This window comes from Podarcis bocagei (genome assembly GCF_964188305.1).
Source record: "Podarcis bocagei genome assembly, chromosome: 10".
In the NCBI taxonomy this organism is placed as follows: domain Eukaryota; kingdom Metazoa; phylum Chordata; class Lepidosauria; order Squamata; family Lacertidae; genus Podarcis; species Podarcis bocagei.
Genome location: NC_138135.1, coordinates 35766701 through 35787642, shown reverse-complemented (window position 1 = coordinate 35787642; position 20942 = coordinate 35766701). Strand labels below are relative to the sequence as shown.

At 41.2% G+C, this 20942-nt stretch overlaps 1 protein-coding gene across 11 annotated transcripts in view; it reads right to left on the bottom strand.

Annotated features, from left to right (window-relative positions):
- Positions 1-20942, bottom strand: part of GRIN2B (glutamate ionotropic receptor NMDA type subunit 2B) — a 295203-nt gene that overhangs the window by 269321 nt on the left and 4940 nt on the right. For 4 of the 11 annotated variants that reach the window (XM_081209473.1, XM_081209486.1, XM_081209485.1 and 1 more), the window contains exons 2-4: positions 14037-14176; positions 12110-12182; positions 10092-10176 (exon numbers count right to left, since the gene is read on the bottom strand). The gene's annotated coding sequence lies outside the window, so the exon portion shown is untranslated. Of the gene's footprint in view, positions 1-10091; positions 10177-12109; positions 12183-14036; positions 14234-20942 lie in introns of all 11 variants that reach the window. The other 7 variants (XM_081209481.1, XM_081209475.1, XM_081209483.1 and 4 more) reach the window with 5 other exon arrangements.

The following is a 20942-nucleotide window of genomic DNA, read 5'->3' as shown; positions in this document are numbered from 1 at the left end:
CCTCCTCCATTGCTTCTTCTCCCAAGTCTCGGATCCTGGCAGTCATCTCGGCCAACTCCATGTAGTCCATCAATTGCGTCTGCCACTCTTCCAGTGTGGGCAAATCTTGAGTCTTCCAATATTTAGCGATAAGAATTCTTGCTGCTGTAGTAGCATACATAAAAAACGTTCTGTCCTTCTTTAACACCTTTTGGCCGACAATGCCCAAGAGTAAGGCCTCCGGTTTCTTAGGAAAGGTGTACTTAAACACCTTTTTTAACTCATTGTAGATCATTTCCCAAAAGGCCCTCACTTTTGGACAGGTCCACCAAAGGTGAAAGAATGTCCCTTCAGCCTCTTTGCACTTCCAACATTTATTGTCAGACAAATGGTATATCTTAGCAAGCTTGACTGGGGTCATGTACCACCTGTATATCATTTTCATAATGTTTTCTTTCAAGGCATTACATGCCGTAAATTTCATACCGGTGGTCCATAACCTTTCCCAGTCTTCAAACATAATATTGTACCCAATGTCTTGTGCCCATTTTATCATGGCTGATTTAACTGTCTCATCCTGGGTGTTCCATTTAAGCAGCAAGTTATACATTCTCGATAATACCTTGGTCTTTGGTTCTAACAGCTCTGTCTCAAGTTTCGATTTTTCCACCTGGAATCCTGTTTTTTTGTCCAACTTAAAAACCTCATTAATTTGGGCATAATGAAACCAATCTTGCACCTTATCCTTTAATTTTTCAAAACTCTGCAACCTCCAATTGTCTCCAATGTTTTCTATTATTTCCCAATATTTCGGCCAGCCGGCCTCCATATTGGGTTTTTTCCGAGCCTTGGCCTCTATTGGTGATAGCCACCTCGGGGTCTTACTTTCAAGTAAGTCTTTGTATTTTGTCCAGACCATAAATATTGCTTTTCTGACAATATGGCTTTTGAACATTCCGTGTGTTTTTGCCTTGTCATACCACAAATACGCATGCCAACCTAACGAATTGTTAAAGCCTTCCAGATCTAGGACATCAGTGTTTTCTAGTAAAATCCAATCTTTCATCCAGCAGAAGGCTGCAGCTTCATAGTATAACCTTAAGTCTGGCAGGGCAAACCCCCCTCTTTCTTTTGCATCAGTTAATATTTTAAACTTTATTCGGGGCTTTTTGCCCTGCCAAACAAACTTCGAAATATCCCTCTGCCACTTTCCAAAACATTCCACTCTGTCCACGACCTGCAAGGCTTGGAACAGAAACAACATTTTTGGCAAAACGTTCATCTTTATAGCTGCGATTCGGCCTAACAAGGATAATTTCAATCTTGACCAAATTTCTAGGTCTTTTTTAACTTCTGACCAACATTTCTCATAGTTGTCTTTAAATAAGTTCAAATTTTTGGAAGACAAGTTAACCCCCAGGTATTTCACTTTTTTAACAACATTTAAGTCTGTTTCCTTCTGAAACCCATCTGTTTCAGAAGATGTCAAATTTTTTCCTAATACCTTAGTTTTTTGTTTGTTCAACTTAAATCCCGCCACCCGACCAAATTCTTGAATCAATTCTAAAACTCTTTTGGTACTAGATTCTGGCTCCTGTAATGTTAAAACCAAGTCATCTGCGAAAGCTTTCAGTTTATATTGTTTCGCTCCGACCCGTATTCCTTGTACCTGCCGGTCCTTCCTAATCATATTCAGCAACACCTCCAGGACCGAGATAAATAATAAAGGGGATAGGGGGCACCCCTGTCGTGTTCCTTTTTCAATATGGAATTCTTCTGTCACCACATTGTTCACTATCAACTTAGCTTTCTGTTCTGAATAAATTGCTTCTATTCCATTTTCAAACCCCCGTCCCACTCCCATCCCTTCCAAGTTTTTCTTCATAAACTTCCAAGAAATGTTATCAAAGGCCTTCTCTGCATCGATGAATATTAACACTGCTTTAGTGTTAATATTTGTTTGTAAAAGTTCCAGAATATCAATAATGTTCCTGGTATTGTCAAACAAATGCCTGCCTGGAAGAAAGCCTGCTTGGTCCTTATGAATTACTTCATTTAGTACTTTTTTAAATCTATTTGCCAAAATGTCTGCAAATATTTTGTAATCCACATTTAGGAGTGAGATGGGACGGTAGTTCTTAAGTTGAGTCTTTTCAGTTTCCACTTTGGGTATCAGTGTGATGAATGCTTCTTTCCACGTTTCTGGTGCCCTCCCTCCCCCCATAATCTGGTTGCAAACCTCCATTAATGGTTGTATCAGGTAGTCTTTTAACGTCCTATAATACTTGAGAGCCAGTGTGGTGTAGTGGTTAAGAGCGGTAGTCATGTAATCTGGGGAACCGGGTTCGCGTCTCCGCTCCTCCACATGCAGCTGCTGGGTGACCTTGGGCCAGTCACACTTCTTTGAAGTCTCTCAGCCCCACTCACCTCACAGAGTGTTTGTTGTGGGGGAGGAAGGGAAAGGAGAATGTTAGCCGCTTTGAGACTCCTGAAGGGGAGTGAAAGGCGGGATATCAAATCCAAACTCTTCTTCTTCTTCTTCTTCTACTTGGAGGTAAGTCCATCAGGGCCTGGAGATTTGCCTAGCTGCATGTTCTGAATGGCATCCTCAATTTCCTGTTGTGTTATTTTGTGATTCAAGATTGATCTCTTCTCCTGAGATAGTTCTGGTAAGCCATTGTCTTTCAAAAATTGATCTATCTCAATCAATTCCTCAGGCCCTTGGGTATATAATTTTTTGAAGTATTTCTGGAAACACTTTCTAATTTCTCCCGGTTTCTGAATGTTTTTCCCTTCAACTTCTAGGTTGGTAACATAATTTAATTTTTGTCTCTTTTTCAACTGCCAAGCTAGCAGTTTCCCACATTTGTTCGCCGATTCAAAGGATCTTTGTTTCATTTGTTTAATTTTCCATTCCACTTCTTGGTTTATCAGTTTCGTATATTGTGACTGGTGGAATTTAATTTCTCTTAAAGTCTCTTTTGATTTTGGATTCAATCTTAACTTTTTCTCTCCATCTCTTATCTTCTCTAGTATCTTATCCTTTCTTCCATTCCAGAGTTTTTTCTTGATCGTATTCTGTTGTATCAGAAACCCTCTCATTACAGCTTTACTTGCGTCCCAGATTGTTCTTTTTTCCACCGAGGTGTTCAGGTTGATTTCAAAATAGTCCTTTAAAGCTTTTTGGGCCTTCATTACAATCTCTTGGTCTCTTAACAGGTTGTCATTCATTTTCCATCTGAAGGAACCGGCTGGGGTGAGTCTCACTTCCATTTTCAAAGCGTTATGGTCGGAGCAGGTCTTTGGGCAGATTTCCACTCTTGTAGTCTTAGGTGCCAGCCCTCTAGTTGTCCAGATTTGGTCGATTCTTGTCCATGACAGGTGGGCCTCAGAGAAAAAAGTTCCTTCTTTACCTAAGGGGTTTCTCGTCCTCCATATATCAATCAAGTCCATATTGTCAGTTAGTTCAAAAAAAGTTTTTGGTAGTCTGCCGTCCTTGGTTAAATTCTGATTCTGTGACTTGTCCATATAAGTAGAGACCACCCCATTCATATCTCCCATCATAATGATGTTAGAGTAATCCAGATAGTCCAGTAACGTCTCATGTAGCTTCTTATAAAATTCTGATTTCCCCTCATTTGGTGCATAAATTCCTAATATCAAAACTTTTTCTCCTTGAGTTTGTATTTCAATTGCCAGGATTCTTCCTTGTTCATCTTTAAACAAAAATTTCGGTGATAGGTTCTCCTTTGCGTAGATCACCACGCCTCTCTTTTTAACTCTGTCTGATGAGATAAATTCTTGGCCTAATCTTTTGTTAATTAACACTTTCCTATGGAGCCTGGTCACATGAGTTTCTTGCAAACAAATTATATCCAAATGTTCTTTTTTCAAAATGTGGAAAATCCTTTTGCGTTTTTCCGGGGAATTTGCGCCATTAATGTTCCAACTATACAGCTGCAGAGACATCCTGTATCAATCTGTTGTTACTCTTTATGGGGTGTCTTCTTTTTTGTCCAAGTCCGAGGGTGTTGGTTCTTTTCCAGATTGCGGTAGAGGCCAAGGGACTGCTGTTCCCTTCTGCAGGTCCTCTCCGTGGTCGTGTAAGAACTTCTGGCTGTCCTCTTTGGTTTTGATTTTAACCTTCTTTCCTTTGTAGTTAAATGATAAGCCTTGTGGAAACTCCCACCTGTAAGGTATCCCGTTGCTTCTCAAAAGTCTAGCTAGATCAGCGTAGTTAGCTCTGAGATCCAATAATTGTTTAGGGATATTCCTTGTAAATTTCCGCTCTTCTGTCCTGGATCTCAAGTGATTTATTAAAATGGAGGTCTAGTATTTTGTCTCTCTCCTGCTTGGTCCTTAGAATAATCAAACAGTCTCTGGGCCTGTCCTTCCTGGCGACTCTTCCCAATCTAAACGCAGTTGTTATTTTGAAATCTTTGTCTTCCTTTATGTCCCAGAATTTAGAAAATTCTGTTGTCAAATAGCCGGTCAAATCCTCTTTCTCAAGCTCTGGGATAGAGCGTAATCTTAAATTATTTTCTCGATTTCTCAATTCCGCCATAGACAGGTAGGCCTGCTGGTCACTGATGTGCTTGTGTAGTGGCCTTACCTCTCCTTTCAGTTCATCCACTTTCTGAATTGCTTGATCAGCTTTCTCATTTGCAGCCTCAGCCAATTTCCGGTTCTCAGAAGTAGCGTCTTTTAAATCCCCAATTGCTTGTGAATGCTGAGCCACTTGTTCAGTTAGTTTGGTAATTGAGGATGTGGCTAAGTCAATTTTTGCTGTTTGGTCGTCAACCTTCTTATTTAAAATTGCGAATTGCTGTAACATTTCATCTAGAAGGGTACCAGATCCCCCTGCAGCCATATCCTCAGTTGTTGGCTGTTCAGCTTCCTTTAGTGGAGCTGTTGTTGGGGGTATAGCTCCCTGTAAAACAGCAGGGACTGAAGATCTACGAGACTAAGAGGTCAAAGTTGTTTGTACAAGTTGGCCTTTCCCTGCTTTCGCTGCGGATCTTGTTTTCGGATGGCCACTCATACCACAGCTGTCTATGAGTCAAGGTCAAACTGTCAAAAATTCCATGGGAAAGACAGTCCTCAAAGTAGATAACAAAACAGCAGAGAGTCAAAACAAAGTTAGTTCCCAGGAGTTTGTAAATCCAAAGCTCCACTAGAGGGAGTGTTGTTACAGTTCATAAAGAAAGGAAGGAAGTTTTAGTCGCCATTAAAGTTCCTGCAGCTCAGTAAATTAACAATAGTCCTTAAAGCCTTTTCCACTTGCAGAGCCCTTTCAAAATTGCCACAAAGTCCCATCTGGAGGTACAAGATACAGTTGCTTAATTGTATCTTCCAGTAGTGCCTCTATGTGCCTATTTCAACTTAATAAATTGTATCCGCAAAAACAACCCTTTTCCCCTGCCAGCCCGGGGTTGGGTTTTAAGATTTTTAAAGTCCACAAAAGGAGAAGGTTCCCAAATTGCATCAACACAGTAACATAAAGAAGAAAGAAAGCTTGCCTTTCCTTTCAATTGCCAGTTCCACCAAACGCATGCTTCCCATTTTATAATCCCTTTCTGTTGCTTCCAGATTGTCAGTTCCTTTGCCTTTGATCTCTAAGCGCTGCCGGGAGACGGACTTCCTTTTTCTCGTCTCCCGCTTTCAGCCAAATTTACAATTTGTAGTTCCGAAATAAGGTACGTCTTACTCACGAGTAGGTAATTTAGGGTCCAATGTTCTAGGAAGAAAGGTCGGCGCTCAGCAGCAGCAGCCGCGCGGCTTCGCTCCCGCAGAAAGAGCGATGTACTCACAGCACCGCTTCCCCTCCGCGCTTCCAGAACCCCTTACAGGGTCCCTTCTTCGTTTTGGGGGTCGCTCCAGGTGCCCGCCGAGTCCCACGGCCACGAGCTCACTCTGCCCGTGGTTTTTCTTAATGGATCGTCACTGTGCCGTAGCGAACGATCCTTTTCTGCGGAGCCCCTCTTCAGAGACTGAAGAGGACCGCCATTGCCTGTTTCACGCCGCCTCCGGAAGTCTATCTACTTGCACTTTGACGTGCTTTTGAATTGCTAGGTTGGCAGGAGCAGGGACCAAACAACGGGAGCTCACCCCGTTGCGGGGATTCGAACCACCGACCTTCTGATCAGGAAGCCCTAGGCTCTGTGGTTAAGACCACAGTGCCACCCACATCCCTTCAATAAATGGTAGTATTTACATAACATTTAAGATATTGCAGGGGGAAAGACAGGCTGCAGCAGTTCCCCTGAACTGTGCCAAACATGGAAATTCCTGGTTTTAGCTAAGCTTATTTAACTAGTTTCTAACAATACATTGCATCCCACACCCACCCTGCCCCTCTCCCTTCACTTAAAAGCTACGCAACAGCTTCATGCAGCACTTCTATGCTGCATTTAGAAAAGGTAGCTGTTCCATAGGCAGTACATAGGCGCAGCAATTGCTGGCCTACACCCTAAATCTTGAACTGCTGACAGAGCAATTGATAGGGTTAGTTCAATAGAGTCTACTTCCCATAACATGTTTTCTGTGACAACCGAAAAATAATGGCACGGTGTTAGTAAACAGGGAACAAACGCTGTCATTTAACTACCTAGAGTGAATGAATTGCAGCAAGTTAAACATAGCAATGTAAGAGTTGCCATAGTGAATCAGACTTGTGATCCATCTTAAGAAATGTCCTGGCTAACAAGAGGCATTCATTTTTCATTTTAAAAAATGAATGAAAACTCTTGAGCAGGTTGATATAGATAATCTTTCTAGAGTGTTAGATCTCCTTCCAAGCTATAATATTAAGAATTGGCTTAATCCCTGCCCATATGAATTTCTGCTTTGTTTAAAAAAATTCAGCACTAGGTAGCATTCTGTGTTTTTGTGTGTGTGTGTGATCTGAATAAACCATACAGTTATGATGTTAAAAGGGGCATGCGACCAACCTCTGGCCACACACCAACTGCCCCACAGAGCTCATGATAATAATATTCTGTAGCTGGTAATAGTATTTGGTGGAATACCCTCCCAAGAGAGGTCAGATCAGCTCCCTCTTATCCACTGACAGGCTAAGACCTTCCTATTCAGAGAGGCCTTTGAAAACTAAGGTATGGTGCTGATCACTGGGCTGCTGTCAGGGCAAACTGTATTTTAATTGCTAGTTATAAATGTGTTCTGATATATTTTAATTATTGCTTTTAACTGGTTTGCTTTTATAACTTTGTATTTTATAAAGTTGTTTTTAACTGTAAGCAACCTTCAATCCCAACTTAGAAGAAAGGTGGTATATAAATACATTATTTTGATGATGGTGATGATGATGCAAACCCTACCATAATAATAATAATTTAATTAAGTAAATTAAAATCCAATCTACTTAGCCAGGGTTATGTTTTTTTCCACCTAGACCACAGGAAAGGCTTCTCCAGTCCAGTGGTGACCAAAATATTTTTGACAACTCCCATCATCTATGACAACTGCTGGCTGTAGCTGATGGGAGTTGTGGTCCAAAATATATGAAGGCCACAAATTGAGGGAGGATGTCCATTTGCGACCAAAAGGTCTAGTTTGAAGTCACCAAATGGTCACCAAATGGTTTTACCCAGCAGAAAGCAAGGCTTTTTTTTTACTTCTACCCCTGCAAAAACCTAGAGTGCCTGGAATAAGAAGCCCCTAGACCAATTTATAACAATCTGACAGGTTTCTTTCCTATGGGCACTTTTCCCTTGTGTATAATTTTTAGACCCATTGCCCACAAAATATTAAGAGTAAGTGATTCCTTTTGCAACCCACCAAAACTGTAAGAGCTACTATTGAGTAAAAACCCACAGCAATTATCCTTCTGAAATCTGGCAGGATTCATGCCCTCAGAATAAATGATTTTGCCTGCAAATTTCATCTAATGCCACACACAATTTTAAGTTATAGACAATTCCTTTTTAAAAAAAATCAAACTTTAAACTGAAGTGCTAGTATGCCTGCAAATTTCATCCACTTCAGTCTAAAAAGGGGGGAGGTACACAGCTGTTCACCATCATCACCATAATGAATGGGAGAAAATGAAGCAGACTTCGACAGACTCCAGCCTAAACAAGCAGCCTACAAAGCACCTTGGATCAAGGTGGGCTGTTTCCCAAGCACTGGATCAGGGTCTCAACTGAATCTTATGGTCAGTGCACTATATATGTTATGAACACTGAGGAATCCTGCAGCTCATATTGAAACAGGGACATCTTCACAGATTTCTTGCTTTATTTGTTTTTAAATGAATAGGGAAACATGCAGAAAGCATTTTTGTTTTCCTTTATATGTTATGGGCTTAGGTTAGATGTGGCCAATTGTACTCAACAACTTCTCAGGTTGGAGGTTATGCTTTAATAGTTTTGAAGTAGTCTGTTACATATGCCACCACCACCAAGTTTTCTGTCATATTTAATCTGACAGTTCAGGTGGTTTTTTCCTCTCCATCATGATTCACTAACACTGAATACTTGTTTCATTCATATGTTCATTTCCAATAAACACATAATGATTTTTGCTTGGAGGTGTTTGGCAAAGCCACAGGAGGTTTAGCTTTGCTGATCTAGGAAAGGCTGCAAGAGTTAATTCAATTCAGTGAATCTCAATGTAAAGGTTCTCAGTCTGTGAATGAAACTCATTCCAAATAAGAAGTTTGTGTGGCATATGCAGCTTTTTGTTTGAAAACATTTGCTATAAGCAAGGGGATGTGAGGAGCCCAGCTATTCAATGTCTTTGAGGGTAGGAGCTAAATTCATAGTTTCATAGTTCTGCATTTGGAGAGGAATTTAGACTATTCCTCACATTTGTGTCTCACACTTCATACAAAGACTTCAAGGATTTACATTTTATCCTCACATTAGCTGCATGAGGTACATATCAGGGATGGGTCATAGAGTTTAATGTATGTTTTTGGGGGGAGTTAGCCCTTATTTGACTGTTGATGTATTTTATGTGATTTCTTTTTTCATTTTTATAACTTATGTAAACTAGAGATTTCTTTTTGTATGAAGTGGTATACACATTTTATAAATCAAGAGCCAAACAGCCAAAGGGCTGAAAGTATAAGATTCTGGCACCAACTGGAATCAGAATTGGATGGAGCACCTGCGTTATGGCGTAATGTAGGAAACCGGCCTAAAGCAATGCAGGAGAGTCATTCTAGGGGCAGAGTTGATCTCATAGCCGGAGCCAAGTAGTCCATCAAAAATGTTGGCTGGGACAGGTATATATAGTGGAGGACCAAGTAGGTAAATGGACAATGAAGCTGAGAAGTTGAAAACAAAGCAGCCAAGGAGCTGAACCCTGAGGTCTGACTTGTAGGCTTGGTCAAGGAGGAACTAACATGTTGTTAAGAGATGGTGAATCACTCCTGGAACCTGAGAGGACAATAGTGGCCCTTCTTTTCCACTATATAGCTTTAAGTGACTCATCACAAGCAACACCAGTACACAAACCAAGAGGCTCCAGTTACAAATCCAAGAAGATTTAACAGGAGGTTAGACGGAGTGAAAGTGAGATTCATTCCTGAATGGGGATTTGAACCCAGGTCTTCCATGTCCAACACTCTATATCCATGATGTGCAAATTTTAAAGGAAATTATGAAGTTCACAGGTTCAAATTCCCTCAAACAATTTTGTCAAGAATACTTTAGTTAGAGTTAGAAGTACAGCCTTAAGGAAAGAAGTTTGCCTATAATGCCTTTACGAAACTAGAATTGTAAATAATATTTAAATTCTGTAATACAGATCAGATTCCAACTGTTGCATTTCATACCACAGAGCCAACAGGAATAAGAAGAATTTATTATTTCTATGTTGCATTTAAAAAATGGCTTGAGTTCTACAATGAAGGCTTCATCAGAGCATTGAAAACTAAATCAAAATTCCAGCAAGGAAGGAAGGATTTAAGTTTAGGCTTAAGCTTTGAAGTTGTTCCCAAGAAACAAATTATTATTGGATGGGAACCAACAAAGCAATTATCTAGTTTGCTGCTCATGCTACTGAGGGCTGCTGCCTGCACCCAGAGGGATCTGACACAAAGGCCCTTACCTAACCAGGCTTGTATAAAGACACAAAATATTACTTACCATTATTCTAAACACTTCAGTTTCCTGGCTATATGCCACCAGTGCAGGGAAAGGGGAATGTCTGTGACTGTGATGCTGACTGCTGCTGAGATTATATACCAAAAACACTTTATCAAAATGATTGGGTTGCTATGGAAGTAGGCAAACTTATCTGATAATTTCATATTAAAGTTTTGCTTTTGAATGATGCAAGATCAATTTATTCAGAAAGCCAAGAGCTAATCACTGCAGAAGGCTCACAACTCCTGTTTTGACAGTGAAATCAGAATTTCTGAGGTATATTTTTAAGGTTACCATATGTCTCTGCTTTCCCAAGATGCTTCGATTTTCATATTGTCCCCCATTCTTCTGAAACCTCTAAAATGTCTCTTTCTCATCTAATTATTTAAAACATTTGAGGTTTTAAATTTCTTTGGCTTTTTCTTCTTCAGCTGGTTCAAGGCCCTTTTACATTAACAAAAGCTACTAAGGAAGAACCTGAAAACAAGGGGACATGAGGCCCTGCTCAAGAGAGTCCACCTGAGGGGACCCACGGGTGTCAAAGGCACATTCATATTTACACTTCTCAGTGGTCATGCCCTCTTCAAGTAGCTCAGCACCTAATTTGCTTCTTTCTTCTCTTCTGTAAGCCACTTCAGAGATTTCGACAGACATTCCCCAGAAGCAGGTGTAAATTTGAGTCTACCTCTTTTTTTATTTTCTCAGGAGCCAAACAGGAGTAACAAGGATTCCTCTTGTACCATCCTATGTGGTGTATTTATTTCTTCAGCACCAACTGACACCCTCAACTGCCCTCCGGTGCTTCCTACTCAAAGTGAATTCTTTGGTTGCCCCTGGCAACTCCCACAGCACAGACCTGGCTAGTAGTAGAATTTTAAATCTTAAGGGTGAATTTGGTTAACTAAATCAAAGAAATACCTTTGCTCCTCAGAACTCTGAGAAGTGGCATCCCTCAGGCTGTGAGGTTGGCAGCTGAAGAAGCATTGGGGAGACAGGGGGACTTATTTATACAACAGCACCTCCAATGGTTGACTCAGATAAGATCATATAGTTAGGTAGTTCAACTCTCAGCTGCTAAATCGTCCCCAGCTTTTATATTCAGTTCTCTGGCTGTGTTGAGATTACATGGCTGCTGGTAGCTCAAAAGCCATTACCTTTTATATATAAAAGAACAAACAACTTGGCCTAATGAAACGGAGAGGTATATAGTTTAAAGTAGCTGTGGAAGGGATCTGACACTGACTTCTTGTGGGGAGGGGTGCGAAGAGCAGCTTCATGAAGACAATATTCATTGGCCCTGAGGATGTGTTTGCACCTAAATTTTCAAAACAGCAGCCATTTACTTCCACATTCATCCTTCTTTACAGTATGAAGAAGCCAAGGAGAAAATGGACATAGTTAAATTGTGAATAGCAGGCGGGTTTACAAAACTTGAGAATTAAAGCTTTGAGTATAACACAGAGATGTTGCATACAGCTAGCATGCCCTGACTTGGCCATCCTAGGTTCACTGCAGAATGTTTCCCAAGGATAGGACAGAATCCCATCAAGAGCCAGAGGCCTTGTTTGCTCTAGGAACCAAGAGCCCTAGTGACAAGCACAATGCCATGTCATTTATCTGGCACCATGCATTGGAGAAAGCACTTGCCCTCTTCAGTGAACTGACAATGAGGCAGCAACAGGTATTTCAAGAAAGCAGCTTGAACACTTATGTTATCTCTTTACAGGAGTTGGTAAAATATTTTTAATTCATTTACTGAGCTGAACTCACAATGGTTATTTGCAAGGCTGTAGCCAGTGAATGGATGCCCTGATACAAATGAGGCACTACTACACCCTAGCCAGTCATGTTCCCCTCCCCTCCCCACCCCCACCCCTGGGCTTTTAATGTATAATCTGATAGCTTCGATTTAAATAATGAAATCTTGTTTGTAAGATATGAAAAAAGTGTGTGTGTTGTTTTTTAAGTGAACACCCAGCTGCCCACCCAAAAAGATGCAATCTCCAAATTTTGCTTACCTGACCCATCCAGCTTTCTCTTCCCAGACTGAAATTTAAATATTCCGTTTTCTTCTTATTTGCATTCACAAAGCTGTACAGACACAAAGTCTAGTGTTCAGTCATTGGCAATGCCACTGTCACTATTCAACAGATACCCATGAAACTAACTTCCATTTTGCATTTCCTATTATACTTGACATGCTGGCAAAAAGAGAAAATAATATTTTTCCAGTAGCAAATTATTCCACATTGAGTACTGGGAAAATGTGATATACTAACAAAGGAGTGATACTTGTCTGTATTATCCTTGACAAATTAATAACTGTTACACAATAAATGTGTAGCAGAAACACAATCTGAAGAGGCCCGTAATTATAGCATCACAGAATTCTATGTGGCTGCACATTGACTTCAGATAAATACGAGTTTTCAGATAAAGGGGGGATCATCTTCTGTAAATAAGATCCTTCTCCTAAGTAATTAACTAAAACCATAACCAATTCCTGCAGTCCTTCTCCCTATGGCAACCTTCCAGCGCTGACTTGAGCTGGTAGGAGTTGTTGTGGAATATATACGGAAGGCAGCAGGTTACAGAAAGCTGTTCAGTGGAATATTCTAACTATGTTGGACAGTTCCAGCTCCAATGAAACATTAAATATATTTGTTGCTTTCATCTGGCTGGAGGGATGTTGCATTCTCTTTGCTCCAAGAACCATTTCCTCTCTAGATAGCATGGATAATTATACCTGCTTCCACCCACAGTTTAACTAAAGTGGAATTTCTTAAACAGTTTATATAGAACAAAATTATTCAAAGGTACTTGGCATTCAGTAGTTCTCATTTTTCTTCTATGCTAAGAATCTTGCAAAAGGCTATGGGGGGCAATTATTTTCAAAAGGCTATTTTGTGAACCTGGAAAACATAAGAGGGAGGATTTTTCTTCATGCAACCTGATTCTCAATCAGTTGTTTGTCTGCAAGTAATGGAAATTTCACATTAAAATGTGGGTGATATCAGAGATGGCTCAAGACATTTGAGTGCCTGAGGCGGAAAAACTAAATTCCCCACCCCATGGTGGTAATGGTAGTAAAACAATAAACTAATTGACAATTTGTTGTCCTTAAATAGTACCCCAAAAGTTGCTGCCTGAGGCGGTTCTCCAAGTGGAGCTATGATAAAAACCAGAACAGGCCAAATCACATAAGGATTGTTGAAACAAAATGTGGCTCTAAACATCATAGCCAGTTATTAAACTGGCAATTGTCTAATTTAGAAAATAAGAAATGAGTTTCACTTTGATTTCTGCCAGCTAAAATCTAGATGGATGGGAAGTGGTTTGTTTCTATTTCATTTTACCAGTCATTTTGCTAGAAAACCTGATCTCTAAGGTTGGGAAATACTTGTTCTGCACTGGAAATGAAAGTGCCAGAATCCTACCGAACTCAAGACCCAGAAAGACATTTTAAATGGTATCCCAGAGCTATGGGAACAGCAATATACCTCTCTCTTGACATTTAAAAAGCAGTATAAAGCTCATGCACATATCCAGCCTCCTAACTCCCCCCACAATAAAATTAAGAGACTTAATTGAGCAGAGGGAAATCTTGTTTTAGAAATGGTGAAAGAATTTCACAACTAGTTTCTCATTTATTTGTTGTTGCTTTTTTAAAAAAACTTTAACAATATTAAGTAGGAAACAAGTCTGTGTTGGGGATGAAAAATGTGTCATACAGATCTATTCCTAATTAACATCTGGTGTAAGTTTACATGGAGACAGAATGGAAGAATAGGGTTGTGTGAACACTGCCATTTTGTCTGAGTACAGTACTTGAGTGTTCCTGCTTCAGGTCCTGCATTAGAAGGGAGCATTCAAGAGTTTAGTCAGTTTGCATTCCTGAAGTTCCAACTTTTTTTACATGTCCAAAATCAGTCTTGATATACATACTTCCCATGGCACAGACCTTCTATCTGCCTTTCCTCCCCTCAGATAGTACCGTTGGAGGGACATGGAGTCTGATTTCTCTGCATCTTCACTCAAGACAGTCTTCCACATGGACACATCACAAGCTTGTTTCTGCCCATGCCCTAGATGGAGGGGGGATATGCACCACGTTATGTTGCTCAGTCCCTGCTCCTGCCAACCTAGCAGTTCAAAAGCACAAAGTGCAAGTAGATAAATAGGTACCGCTCCAGCGGGAAGGTAAACAGCATTTCCATGTGCTGCTCTGGTTCACCAGAAGCAGCTTAGTCATGCTGGCCACATGACCCGGAAGCTGTACATCAGCTCCCTCCGCCAATAAAGCGAGATGAGTGCCGCAACCCCAGAGTCGTCCGCGACAGGACCTAATGGTCAGGGGTCCCTTTACCTTTACCTTTACCTTTATGTGTGAACAGGAGAACAAGTGGCTTGTAAAACAGTGATTGAATTGCTCCCCAAACCTCAGGCTTTTATATACATTATTTACGCAATGAGTCCCGTCTGATTGGCTGGTTCTCCTTCCCTCCTGGAGCCTGACTGGTCTTTTCCTGCAAGCCAATCAGTTGTTGCATTCTAGAATCCTACTTGCCTATTGTTCTAGGATCCAAGCTTAGTACATAACAAAGTGTCAGTGTCCTTTTGGTCAGGGAAGCTGCCTATGTGACTTTTCTGAACATAAAACACAGCAAAGAACAAAAGAAAGCCAGTTCACACTCCAGTTTATACATTACAAAGTAAACACTTTTTTCTTACATGGAGATTAATCTCTGTGATGGAAAAGCTAGCATGAAGCAAATCATCAGAGCCCCCTGGCTAAATTATAAAGACAGGAGCAGCGTGGCTATTGCCTGGGCTGAATCTGTTACGGGACTAAATAAAGGACTTCATCCTCTAGGGTCTGCCAGCCTTTCACCAGCACTAAATTCACTCTTTTAATAAAAAGATAATGTTATCTCATGGGAAACAGACTCCCTCCTGCCTCTTCCTTTGCTCTTAAGGAGCCAGCTAGCTCCCAGTCTCCCTCTGCAAGACAGTTACATCGTAATGAGGCGGGCTGGTTTCTCAAGGATAATGAATGCAAAAACAAGCAGTGATGGAAATGCCAAGCCAGGGTCCATCACTCATTCCTGAGCTCTGGAATCCATTAGGAAGTGCACCAGGGAAATGGAGACCCAAGCAGCATGTGAATAGGGCCAGGGTTGCAGGCTGGGAATGATTCGGAATGCAGGACAATCAAAGTTAACGTTTATTTCACTCTCAAAAAGCACACCCTTTGTCTCCCAGTAAGGAGAATCAAAATGCCCCCCTTCTCCCCAGAGTCTTTGTGCTTCTGATCTGTGGCATTAATAGAGTTCAAGCATGGGGACAGTCAGTTCATTACCAAGGTTGATTCATGCATTTTGGAGACATTTTGTGTCTAATATTTTTTCCTCCCCAAAGAGCTTTATGTTTGGCAGCTCTTACTTTTTTTCACACATTTCACCTCCTTCCTTTCTAACAGAGGAAAAGGGGATGGGGAGAAGAACCATCTATGCAATTTTCTTCAGTCATTCTTTAATGCAAATAACTCAATTCATACTTAGACATGGTTATTACACAGCCCCATTCACCCAGGCAGAATTGGCTTCCCAAAGCTACTTTCGCCGTTTTGCTTCTATAAATGATTGTTCATTTCCCTTTTAAATGATTTGTACGCTGTTGCTCTATTCCTCTACTTGTTCATTTAGGAAACAAATGTCTCTACGCCAGAGAGGGTATCTTGTGGGTTCAAATCTCTGCAAAGGTTAATTCAAAGAGCTTCATCCCTTGCATCAGTGAAAGGATCTATGAAAGCAGGAAGCCCTCATCCCATTTAATCAAAGGACTAGAAATGGGCAAATTGTTCTTGGATACACACTCCTGATTCAAGGCAGCTCTCTCCACAGATTAACCTACACAATAATGTTGGTGCAGTGCTGGGGTGTTAAATTTAGATGAGGAAAGCCCAGGTTCAAATTTCTGGGAAGGCATGATGCCCACCGGATGCCTGACCCGAGCTAAGAAGCAGAAAGAGATACATAAATATTCTTTTGCATAAAGCCAATTCCTGGGTTGCACCCCATGATTTCATGACCAAGAAATAGAACTGAGGCAAAGTTATGAAGATCAAGAGATAGGTGGGCATCAGGGTAGCGAAGGGGCTGAAAACAAGGCCTATGTGGAAATAGTGAAAGACCTGCCTATGTTTAGCCTGAAGAAGGTAAAATTAAGAGAAGACACAATAGCCATCTTCAAATATCTGAATTGCTCTCATGCAAAAAATGAAGCATCAGGCTTGCTCTCAGATGCTCCATAGAGCAGGATGAGTCCCAATGGAGAGTGGTAGGGAAGCAGATTTCATCTAAGCATTAGGAGAAACTTTCTAATGGTAAGAGCTATTTGGTGGAGGAGCTGGCTGCCCTAGGAGATGATGGGTTTTCCTTGGCTTGAGGTACTTGAAGCAGAGGCTCAGTTGCCACCTGTCAGGAGTGTTGTAGTTGCATTTTGCATTGAAGATCCTGCACTGAGCAGGTGGCTGGACTACATGTCCTTCAAGGTCCCTTCCAACTCTATGATTCTTTGTGTATAGGTGCTGACTTGGTCTTCAAAGGTTCCCACTGAACTCCAGGAGACAAGTGCAGCCAAGAGGGATGAAATCTGCTTTCTAGCCCCAACCTTTCCCACCACCAGCAGATTTGGGGATCACCACAGGCAGCGGGCTGCTTCCCTCCACATAATAAAGGTTCCTTTGAGGCTGCTATACTTTCCTATGGGAACAGATTCGAAACATCTGCATTGGAAACAAAATTATCCCCTCGCCCTTGTCACATGGTGCAGACTTCAGTGATAGGGATTTCATAGGTGTTGAGGTACAATATACACATTGTTGAGCATTGACTCATTGCACCTTTGTGTTCCTGAAATATACAGACCCTCCGTGAACACCCACCCACTCACACCTATCATGACAGACATTTTGCTAGCAGTAAATCCAGATTACTGCGCCACAGGCAAAGAAGAATGAACCTGGAATCTACAGGGCAGGTGGCTTCAGGTGATTTAAATAAGTAAGCCAAGTTGTATCCTTCTGTGGAAGAAAAATATTGGCATGCTTAGGAGCAGTAGTTACACAATCAACACAGAGCTAATTCCTCTCATGTCTTATCAGTGGTGTAGCTAATACTTCCTTCGCACCTATTGCCAGCACAGTAAGACAAACAGCACACGCAGTATTCAAACACATAATCAGATAGCACAGATGGCGTAAACGATCCTCCTCAGTCATGGTATATAGAATTTGGTAGAAACATTTCCCCAAACCACAGTTATTTAAAAGCTCAAGCTATCCAAATATACTTTGTGTCCCTTGTGAAGCCTCATATAAATGAAAACTCATATAAAATGTACTCTTGGTTTAATTCTCTCAAGGCCATTCAAATAAATGAAAATATATGCCTCTTTAAAAATCCACATATGGATGCATGTTCGTTAGAATCATGTTTCAAAGGTTATTTGGCTTTTTTTAATAAAAAAAACTGTTGGGCTTGAAGAATCATGGATTAAATTCTAGCTCATTTTAAAAGAAAATAAAATAAAAAACTTGAAATCAGCAATGCCAGCTTGCTGGGTAGCCTAGGGCATCATGACCTCTCTACCTAATTTGTCTCAAGATTACCATGGATGCACCATGATGCAACCAAATCAAATTCAACAAAGACTTCTGTGTGTGGACTTCTGTGTGTGATTCATTGTGATTACAGATCAGATTTATTCCTTAAGATGGCCTTTCACATTTGTGTATGTATGTACAGTATGTATGTATGTATGTATGTATGTATGTATCTGTTTTCAGTGATGCAGCTGGGGCTAGGATTGAGGTCCAGGGCTTCACAGCATGTTTTAGAGTTGGCATGAAGGGAGAGCAGGGCTTTCGTGTTTTTAACAGCTGCGTGACAGGCAGAAAATCAAAGGCTAAGCCTCTTCTAGTACTGTATATGGAAATGCTATTACTGGTATGGGGAAAGCTTCACCTGTTGACATTCTGTCTTTCAGATATCTTGTTAATTGTGTGTGGCCCTTGATTTATTGTAGAGCCCTTCGTTATTACCTGCGAAAGAGGTTTACTTATGACAAAAAGTTTATGTGGATGTGTGTCTTCTGTGAGTGGGTTGTGTTTTAATTGTTGTAACCCACTCTAGTGCCTTAGGGTGAAGGCCAGGTGGTGGTTGTTGTTAATTCAGATATAGAAAACCTTTGGTGTGCCAGATGTTTCTGGGTTTTTTTTATATAATCATATTTATTAAAATTTCCAATAATAACAGAATAAGAAAGATAGAAAAGATAGAGAAAGAAAGAAAAAGAAAGAGAAGTTTAAATCCTTACTTTCATAACCTTCTTTCTAGGACTCCCTCCTTCCCCTCCCGACTGTATTCCCCTTTCCTTAAGTTGGTTCCACAAGCTCTCATTCCCAATTTAAAACCAATATGCTTAACCCATTAACCAAAATTTATACAATCTTACCATCACTCCTCATCTTTAACAGAAAAAGTAAAAAGATTTTTCCCCCAAGATCTGCCCCAATTTCCTTCCACGAGTTCCCCCCTTTTTTTTAAAACATGTTAAATCAAAATACAAAAGTTATATAAAGAAATAGAAGACAAAAGATATAAGAAGATTCAAAAAGTTGGTTACATAGCCTTTGGATTCCAAGATTCCCCCTCCCTTCCCCGGTTTGAATTCCCCATGTCTATCAGTGTGTATGTTGTTAGCCTGGAGGTCTCAAGTCCATAGCCAAATTTTTCCCATTCCACCTTGCCAGTTTTCTTTTAATTTGTTTGTTTTAATGATGTTTAACTTCAAAAATCCAGTCTAATAGAGGCCTTTAGTTTCCTTGGTCTTTGTTGCTCCTCCCATTGTTCTTTCAGTGTCATACTTGGTCCTTTGTTCTTTTTATTCCTTACTTTCTCAGGTTTCTTGTCTTGTTCAGCTGCTAAAACGTTCTTATTCCGAGATCTGGTATCTCTACAGAGGTTTGTTATTCAGGAACAAAAACTTGCGTCCAGTCCCTTCCTTTCTTCAATAGAAAATTCTATTGTCTCCTTTTAATGTAAACACCTCTGTAGACAAAATACTGTTTCAGTTTTGCAGCTTTCCCAGAGGATAAGACCTGTACACATCCCAGAGTAATTTTCCACATACGACCACTTGTAATGTCCCGACACCCCTCTAGGGGGATTGCAATAACTTTGTATCCTCTAATCCAAAAGTCAAATAGTTGTTTCTTTTTTTCCCCGACAGTTTGTATCCATATTATATCAAATTGTAACAGAATTAACCAGCAAAATGCTTATAACAAAGTCTCCTTTATATTCTCAAGATTTGACAGCTACTTTGACAGCTGTCAAATTCTCCGTCTCTCTTCGCCAGGTTCTACGAATCGCCCCGGTTCCCGGGGGGGTTGCCTTTTCCCTCTCACCCTCCACCCTTCTCCTCCAGCACAATTCTTGTAGTTTCCCATCGTGGAATTTATAATTTTTGTCAGCAGTAAACTTCTGGATCGATCTTGGTTACCCAGTCCTTGTTTTAGCATGTTTACAATCAGGGGGGGACTGACTTCCTTTTTAGATCGCCCCCGCTCGTGCCGAATCCGAAAAAAAAATTCTTTTTTTCTCCTTTTGTACCCGGTTTCCCAATTACTCACGGGTTGTTGTTAAAAGTCCGAATTTCCAATGGAAGAAGCCAGCGCTCTCCGTCGAATGGCATGCGGCTGCGCTCGGCAGGGGAAGCGGAGGACTCACAGCACCACGCCACTCCCCGGCACCCGATCGGAAGCCTTTAAAAAGGCTCCTTCACGAGTCGGGAGGGCGCTATCGGTGCCAGCCGAGTCACCATGTCCACGGGCTCCGTGCCCGTGGTTTTTGAGGGTCCCCGCGTCGCCGGCGCGGTAGGACCCAGCCCCTGCCGAGCAGACTCCCTCCGGAGCTCGGAGGGAGTCCGCCATTCAGCAATGGCGCCAACCCGGAAGTCCTGGTGTGCCAGATGTTTCTGAACTACAAGTCGAATCAGCTCCTGCAAGCATGGCCAATAGCCAAGGATGATGGCAGTTATAGTTCAGCAAAATCTGGAGGGGCAAAGGTTCTCCACACCTGCACTAAGCCATTATTATTATTATTACTTATGCGCACAAGGGTCAGCCTGCAGTATGAAAAGAAAGGTTCCCAAAAGCCAGGCATGTGTGCTCGAGATTTGGCCTATTCACATGTCGGATATCTATCCACTGGTCACAATTAAAAGCAAAAAAAGCTGGTATCCACCAAAACAGGATGTAGAAATCAGCAGAAGCAACTTAGGTTTTGTTTGCAAGTAACACCAAGCTATGGTTTATTAAATGGAGCCACAGTAAAACAGGAACTACCCTGTTCCAGTAATGCAGGTATCAGACCTGACTTGGCTAAGGAGCTGTGGTCTCAGCCATCTACTTTCGTACTCCAGCCCAACTGATACAGAGAGCTGCAATTGCAGAGACAGCGGCACATGCTGACATAGCTAGTGTAGCATCCTGTACAAGGCAAATGGGACAAATCCATCATGCTGCAGTAGCTACACTCCCATTATAACAACTTATTATACTACAGGGATGGCCAGCCTTTCAAGACAGGAGCCTCTGTACCTTCACCGTTGTGTAGGAGAGAGAATCTCAGCAGGTGCAGCTTTGTCATTTCACAGCACAACAGAAGTCTGAAAAGGTACACCTGCTACGATTCTTCCCACCTGACATCTGAAAGGTACAGGAGTTTTTATGTTGCAAAGGCTGTACAACCTGCTATGCTACTGTAGATACATGCGGTTACACTG